The sequence below is a fragment of the Myotis nattereri genome (genome assembly GCF_964212035.1).
Source record: "Myotis nattereri genome assembly, chromosome: Y".
NCBI classification, from domain to species: Eukaryota; Metazoa; Chordata; class Mammalia; order Chiroptera; family Vespertilionidae; genus Myotis; species Myotis nattereri.
Window position 1 is genome coordinate 9,851,153 of NC_138094.1, and position 8,799 is coordinate 9,859,951.

Genomic DNA, 8,799 nt, shown 5'->3' on the forward strand with positions numbered 1-8,799 from the left:
ACAGTGGAGGACGGCTCCAACCTTCAGAATATGATGGTCACTTCCTGACCCTTATGCTGTAAAACCCTGACCAATCTCTGTAACTCACGCCACCCCTAAAGCCCACCCCAAATAGCTAGCCCTATATAACCTTTGTTCTCCTGGGACACTCTCTCTCGCCTCACCGCTGTGCCGGATAGAGGCTGGGAGCCAATTCTAGAATTGATCAATAAAGACTCGTTGCTTTTGCATCGGAGGAGGCTCCCTGGTGGTGGATTATTGGGGACCCCGAGCTCTGGGCATAACATTTTGAGGGCGCGTCCGGGATCCCCAAGAAAAACCCACGAGGGACCCAAATCCCAGAGTCTGCTGTCCGCGGTAAGTGTCTATGTGTTATCTGTTCTGTCTTATGTGAGCTCGCTTCTGCAATCTGGCCTGATAAAGATCTAAGTGGACGCACTGGCGGGTCTCGGGCAGGAGGAAGCAACAGACGCCTTGCACCTCCATCTGTCGGGGTGTAAAAGCCCCCATCTGTTTGTTTTTTTTTTTCTTTTCAGTTTTTCTTCTGCGGGGTCGGAAGGCTGTTCTTAGGTGTCTTTGTTTGTTTGGTGTCTGTGTTCTTTTGTTTGATTTTGTGGACTCACTGGACGGACGCTATGGGACAGACTCAAACTACTCCTTTAAGCATTATGGTTGATCATTTTAAAGAGGTTAAGGGAAGGGATAACAACCTCAGCGCAGAAGTGAAGAAGGGTCAATGGCAAACTTTCTGTTCCATCGAGTGGCCGGCTCTCAATGCCGGGTGGCCGCCGGAGGGGACGTTCGACCTCCCCACCATTCGCCGGGTCAGGGAAGTCGTAGCTCGGCCGAAGGGGGGTCATCCCAATCAACTCCCTTACATTATTACTTGGCAGGACCTCGTGGAGGACCCTCCCTCCTGGCTCAAGCCCTTCCTGGCTCCACGCCCTCCGGAGCCGGCACCCATACTTGCCTTGCAGGATGCAGAAAAGAAGAAGGTGGTTCCCGGCGTAGATGGGAATCCAACTACCAACCAGGCCCAGATAGATGTCTCTTTCCCTTTAACCAGGCCTGAATGGGACTTCAACACGGCTGAAGGTAAGGAGAGGCTCAAAATCTACCGTCAGACTTTGATGGGGGGGTCTTCGTATGGCTGCTAGGAAGCCTACCAATTTGGCCAAGGTAGGGAACGTACAACAGGAAAGGGATGAATCTCCAGCTGCCTTTCTAGAACGGATCATGGAGGCATATCGCACCTATACCCCCATGGATCCAGAAGCTCCTGAAAATAAGGCGGCTGTGGTCATGAGCTTTATAAACCAGTCAGCCACAGACATTAGAAAGGAACTGCAGAGGATAGATAGATTAGTGGAAAAGAGTTTTCGGGACTTGTTGGAGGTGGCTGAAAAGGTGTATAACAACCGAGAATCTCCTGAGGATAGGCAAGCCCGTGCCATGGTGGCTGCCAGTGACAAGCAGACCCGAAACCTGGCCAAGGTTCTGCTGGCCACCACCACGGAGAACCCTGAGGAGCGGACCCGCCACCTTCGCCAGCTTGCCGATGACCAAGAGGGAGGTAAAGGAACCGCCCGGGGCGGGAAGAAGAAGCTGCAACGGAACCAGTGTGCTTACTGCAAAGAGATAGGACACTGGGCCCGGGAATGAACAAAGAAGGCCGGTAAAAAAGGAAACAAGATAGATCAGGTGGAGGTCTTGGAGCTGGGAGGACTGAGTGATTAGGGCAGTCGGGGTTCGGACCCCCTCCCCGAGCCCAGGGTAACTCTTAGACTGGAGGGGACGCCTATTAACTTCCTTGTCGACACTGGGGCACAACATTCGGTCCTACGCACACCTCAAGGGAAGCTAGCCAGCAAGAAGTCCTGGGTGCAAGGGGCAACTGGCATAAGCCAGTATTCATGGACTACCCGAAGAACAGTAGATCTAGGAACGGGCCGGGTATCCCATTCCTTCATGGTAATACCGGAGTGCCCCTACCCCCTATTAGGATGGGACTTGCTGACCAAGATCGGAGCCCAAATAACTTTCAGACAAGGGGGGCCCCAGGTCACTGATGGCAAAGGCCATCCCATCCAGGTTCTGACTCTGAGACTGGAGGATGAATATCGCCTCCACAAGGGGGCGCCCCCAGGAGAGAACAATATGGACAGATGGCTACAAGAATTCCCCACCGCCTGGGCAGAGACGGGGGGAGTAGGACTGGCCGCTCACAGAGCCGCAACCCTGGTAGAGTTAAAACCAGGGGAAAGTCCGATAAGAGTCAAACAGTATCCAATGCCCCAGGAGGCCCGGAAGGGGATTCAGCCTCATATCCGAAGACTGCGAAGCCTAGGGATACTGGTTCCATGCCAATCTGCCTGGAACACCCCCCTCCTGCCAGTCAGAAAGCCCCACACGAATGACTACCGACCAGTCCAGGACCTCCGAGAAGTAAATAAAAGAGTATGGATATACACCCAACCATTCCTAACCCGTACACTCTCCTAACCTCTTTAACACCCACTAGAGTGTGGTACACTGTATTGGATTTGAAGGATGCTTTTTTCAGCCTGCCGCTCGCGCCTCAAAGCCAACCCCTGTTCGCCTTCGAATGGCACGATCCAGAGGGCGGCTACAGTGGACAATTAACCTGGACGCGGTTACCCCAAGGGTTCAAGAATTCGCCCACCATCTTTGACGAGGCACTGCACGAGGATCTCGGTGAGTACAGGAGAGAACACCCTAGTCTCACCCTCCTGCAGTATGTAGATGACATCCTGGTTGCTGCAGACACTGCCGAGGACTGTGAGCAGGGGACCAAAGACTTGTTGACCACCCTAGGGACCTTAGGGTACCGGGCCTCTGCGAAGAAAGCTCAGATATGCCAAGAAAGGGTGAGTTACCTGGGGTACATACTGGAGGGCGGACAGCGGCGGTTGTCGGACGCTAGGAAGGAGACAGTCCTGAAAATCCCTATTCCCACCACCCGGAGGGAAGTAAGGGAATTCCTAGGATCAGCTGGCTATTGCCGCCTCTGGATCCCAAGTTTTGCAGAGATCGCCAGGCCCCTATATGAAGCTACCAAAGAGGGAAAGGCCTTTGAATGGACTGAGACAGAGGAAATTGCCTTTAATCAGATAAAGAGAGCTCTTTTGGCTGCTCCAGCCCTGGGCCTGCCAGACATTACAAAACCCTTCCGCCTCTTTGTAGATGAGCGCAAGGGAAGAGCAAAAGGGGTTTTAACTCAGGCTTTAGGCCCCTGGAGCCACCCAGTAGCGTATTTGTCCAAAAAGCTGGACCCCGTAGCCGCCGGCTGGCCACCGTGCCTAAGAATCATTGCAGCAACCGCGCTCTTAGTCAAGGATGCCGACAAATTGACCCTGGGACAGGAAATCTGGATAACAACCCCCCATGCCATTGAGGGAGTCCTAAAACAGCCTCCTGACCGATGGATGAGCAATGCACGCATGACCCACTATCAGAGCTTATTGCTCAACCCTCCTAGAGTGCGGTTCCATGCCAGCGAGGCTCTCAACCCCACTACCCTGCTGCCTGACCCCGACCTAGATGCCCCGCTGCACGACTGTGCGGGGATCCTGGAGCAGGTACATGGACTTCGGAAGGACTTGACCGACCGGCCCCTCCCTGATGCAGAGGCCACCTGGTTCACGGATGGAAGCAGCTTCGTGCGGGACGGATGCAGGTACGTGGGTGCAGCGGTGGTCACCGACACAGACACTGTGTGCGCAGAAGCACTGCCCCCTGGGACATCAGCCCAGCGAGCAGAACTCATTGCTCTCACCAAGGCACTGACACTGGGGGCGGGGAAGCGGCTCAACATTTACACAGACAGCCGTTATGCATTTGTTGCGGCTCATGTTCACGGGGCGATTTACCAGGAAAGAGGGCTGTTGACAGCAGAAGGACGAACAGTGAAAAACAAACAGGAGATTCTCGACCTGCTTGGGGCCCTATGGCTTCCCACGAAGCTAGCCATTATCCACTGTCAAGGGCACCAGAAGGCAGATGACCCAGTAGCAAAAGGTAACCAAAAAGCTGATCAGGCAGCCAAGGCAGCGGCCTTCACCCCGGGCCCTGCAATGGCCATACAACTACCAGACCCCGGGGACCTAGTTCTACCAGATCAGCCTAAATACTCTCAGGAAGAGCTGCAGCAGATCAGAAAACTCCCCCTCGCTAAGGAAGTGAAAGGATGGTGGTACACCTCAGATGGGAAACTCATACTACCGGACTGGCTTGGGGTCACAGTATTAGAATGCATGCATCGGTTCACCCACTTGGGAGCCTGGAAGTTAAAGGACTTAATTCAGCATGCCAAAATCAAGATCCACCAACAAGACTCCAAAATCAATCAAATTATAACCTCCTGTAAGACCTGCCAACTCACAAATGCAAGAGCTGGGTCAGGTGGACAAGGAACCAGGCTCAGAGGCACCAAACCAGGAGCAAACTGGGAGGTTGATTTCACTGAAGTCAAACCAGGGAAGTATAGTTATAAATATCTTTTAGTATTCATAGATACCTTTTCTGGCTGGGTAGAGGCATACCCAACTAAGCATGAGACGGCCCAGACGGTGGCCAAGAAGCTGCTGGAAGACATCTTACCCAGGTATGGTTTTCCTGCTATGATAGGCTCCGACAACGGGCCAGCCTTTATTTCGCAGGTAACACAGGCAGTAGCCAAAGTCATAGGGGCGGATTGGAAATTGCATTGTGCTTACAGGCCCCAGAGTTCAGGGCAGGTAGAAAGAATAAATAGAACTCTAAAAGAGACCCTTACCAAATTAACCATGGAGACTGGCGGGGATTGGGTGGCTCTCCTTCCATATGCCCTTTACCAGGTGAGGAACTCTCCTTACACCCTGGGACTCACCCCTTACGAGATCATGTTTGGTAGGCCCCCTCCTATCATCCCTAATCTAAAAGCTGAACTTCTTATTGAGTTTGAAAATCAGGAGATATCTTCTTTCCTAAGAGAATTGCAGAGGGTGCATGAGGACATTTGGCTGCGCCTCCGCGCCATCTACGAGGCTGGCCTCACCCCGACGCCTCATCAGTACAAGCCAGGTGACTGGGTGTTCATCAGAAGACACTGCCGGGAGATCCTCAAACCACGCTGGAAAGGCCCCTACATCGTCGTGCTGACTACACCCACCGCTCTCAAGGTAGACGGCATCGCAACTTGGGTCCATCACTCCCACGTTCGCCCAGCTGACCCCTCTGCAATCCAGGAAGACTTCATCACACAATGGAGCATCGACCAAGACCAGCGCAACCCGCTCAAGCTCAAGCTGCGGTGCACTCGACCTACCTGATGTTGGTAACTTTACTCGTGAACACTCCTGCCACCGGGAGCCCTCACACTCCTTATAATATCACCTGGCAGATCATAGACACTAACTCAGGGGTGATCCTTAATCAGACTTCTCAAATCCATCCCAAAGACACCTGGTTCCCTGAACTGCGAGTAGACCTCCTAACTCTCCTTCCCAACCCACTCGACACCAGCGATTACTGCCTGGGTGCGGCAATACGCCAGGCTTTTGAGGACTCAAAACCAAGGAGAACCCTCTATTTTTATGTCTTCCCCGGACACTCACAAGCTCAGTCCCGGGGAAATGACCCTTGTGGAAGTGCTGGAGACTACTTCTGTGCTTCCTGGTCATGTGTGTCAACCGGACACATCTGGTGGAAGGCCCCCAAGAAGGGTGACCTAATCACCGTTGGGCGACCGGCTGCTCCACCGTGTCCCCAGAGTGGCCGTGTCTACTGCAACCCCGTGAGCATTTCCTTCACAAAAGAGGGTAGAAAGGCTACAGGATGGGACACCGGAAAGACTTGGGGATTCCGAATCTATTCTTGCAGGGGGGCTTTGCGTAGGGCGGACCCTGGGATGTTGTTCACCCTCCGGGTTCAAAATACCCCCCTTCACTATCATTCCCCTGTGGGAATGGGGCCCAACAAAGTACTAGCTCCTCAACCTCAGCTGACCACTCCCCGGGTATCTACAACTGAAGGAGCATGGGCCCCGGCATCACTGCCTAACACCCTACTCGCACCTACCATGAAGAACCTGACTCTGAGTCATACCCCCCCCGCCTAAAGTAGACCCACTTATAAGCATGGTTATAGGAGCTTATTATGTTTTAAACGCCTCCAGGCCTGACCTGACCAAATCTTGCTGGCTCTGTCTAGACATTGAGCCACCGTATTATGAGGGTATCGCGGTTAAGGGTAACTATACAACCGCCACGATTGTCAGCTCCTGCAGGTGGCAGCAAACTGTTGCAAGGCTAACCCTCCAGGCAGTAATGGGGCAGGGGGCCTGCGTAGGCAACGTACCCCCTGAGCAGTTGCATCTCTGCAACGAAACTCTGACTATCCCTGAAGAGGCAGTATACCTTTTGCCTCCCAAGAATGCATGGTGGGCCTGCTCCAGTGGCCTCGCTCCTTGTGTCCACTCCCTGGTCCTTAATTCCCAGAAGGAGGGCTTTTGCGTGCTCGTGCAGTTAATTCCCAAGTTAATATACCATTCAGAGAAAGAGGTATATGAATTTGTTAAGAGGTTCCTTAACAAATTCAGCGCTGCCAATCCCGGAAATAAAAGAGAGCCCATCACAGCCTTAACTATGGCCGCCCTCTTGGGATTGGGACTAGCGGGAGCAGGGACTGGAATATCCTCACTTGTCATACAAGACAAGAATTATGGAGCCCTAAGAGCAGCCATTGACCTAGACATAGAAAGAATTGAAAAATCTATTACCCATTTACAGGATTCTCTCACCTCCTTAACTGAGGTAGTGCTTCAAAACAGAAGAGGACTAGACTTGCTATTCCTGCAGCAGGGGGGCTTATGTGCAGCTTTGGGAGAGGAATGTTGTTTTTATGTTGACCACTCAGGTGTTGTTAAAGAGTCTATGGCCCTCATAAGGGAAGGATTGCAGAAGCGGAAGTTGGAAAAAGAGCGGTCTCAGTCTTGGTATAAATCCCTGTTTAATTGGTCCCCATGGTTAACCACTCTCATTTCTGCCCTCGCCGGGCCCCTTGTAATCCTCCTAATGTTGCTAACTTTTGGCCCCTGCATTATTAACAAGATAGTTCAATTTGTCAAGGAATGCATAGGGGTAGTTCAATTAATGGTCTTACAAGCTCAATACCGGCCTCTAGCGACAGAGGGAGAGGTAGAAATGCAGTCCGTCTCATGACTGAGCCGTGAGTTCCAAGACAAGGGGGGAATGAAGGGACAGAACGGAACTTGAAAGAACTAAGCAGAACTAAGCAGAAATGCACCCTCCTCCCTCTTCAAGGACGAAGCAGGGACATACTCTTCTCCCTCTCCTCTATCTTGTCTTGCAAGGCTGGGCCCTCAGCCCAAGCCGCTCCACCCCCCCCCCCCGAGAGTGACCACAAGAATGCTGGTATTGTCCTAACTCTCCCAACCACCCACCTGAGTGGACCAATGAAGCTCCAGAAATGTAGCGACGGTCCTAATAAGGCTACAGTGGAGGACGGCTCCAACCTTCAGAATATGATGGTCACTTCCTGACCCTTATGCTGTAAAACCCTGACCAATCTCTGTAACTCACGCCACCCCTAAAGCCCACCCCAAATAGCTAGCCCTATATAACCTTTGTTCTCCTGGGACACTCTCTCTCGCCTCACCGCTGTGCCGGATAGAGGCTGGGAGCCAATTCTAGAATTGATCAATAAAGACTCGTTGCTTTTGCATCGGAGGAGGCTTCCTGGTGGTGGATTATTGGGGACCCCGAGCTCTGGGCATAACACTCTCATACCTGTGCAGACCACCTGGATTCAGTTCTCCACAAATGAAGTGGGAATGAGAATAAAGGAAAAAAAATTTATTTCCTTCTCTTCCTTTCTCCCCTCCTTCCAATTTGATTTTCTGTCTTTTTATGCTCCCAGTACTTCCCAGAACCTAGGAAGTTTTGAGGCTGGGTTTTGAGTGAAAGGTTCTGTGTCCTCTCAGAATCACCTCTGCACTCAGGTATCTAAAGGATGCTTCTAAAAGCAGCCCATGGCTGCTTGGATCTTGCAGAATCTGTGGGAGGTGGCCCCATTCCTCAGGGGTCCCCAAAGATTTCCGTGATGCTGCAACACATTTCCAGTGATAATCCCAGTTAAAGTGCATCAAACAGTACAAGTACACATAACTATCAGGCCAAGAAGTTCAGGACTGTTGAAGGAAGCTGGGCCAAGGTGCCACAAGCCCTGGTGTGTGACCTCATGATCCAAAGGCTGTAAGCCATCTCTGACTACCAGCCCTGCAGATGTCAGCTCTTAGAAATGACATGGATGATCACCCTACCTGGAAGTTAAGTCTTTGCTATAATTTTCTCCATTTAAGTCACTTGGTGACATTTTCCCAAGTACTGCTTTGTTTACCATCATGCTTTAATCGTCCAAGCTGCAACAGTGACCCATGTAGACCCTCTCCAGTTGTGTCACAGCGCAGTGGGAAAGGGTCCCTGCTAATGAAGACGCGGAGAAGATCCTGAGTCCCAGCCCCACATCTGTGTAAAGCTGGTCAGAGGGGTGAGCCTGCCTATAGGGTGTGTGTGTTTGTGTGTGTGTGTGTGTGTGTGTGTGCGTGTGTGTGTGTGTGTGAGGGGGCGGGGGGCGAGCAATGTAGCTATGCTGGACACCAGTACGAACCAGAGAGTAATGGCTCTGCTGACCCTCCACCGTGGCATTTGAGATTGGTTGTGGCTCCTGACTGTAACAGCAGGGTCCATAGTTTGCATGTTATTTCGATGTTCATACGAC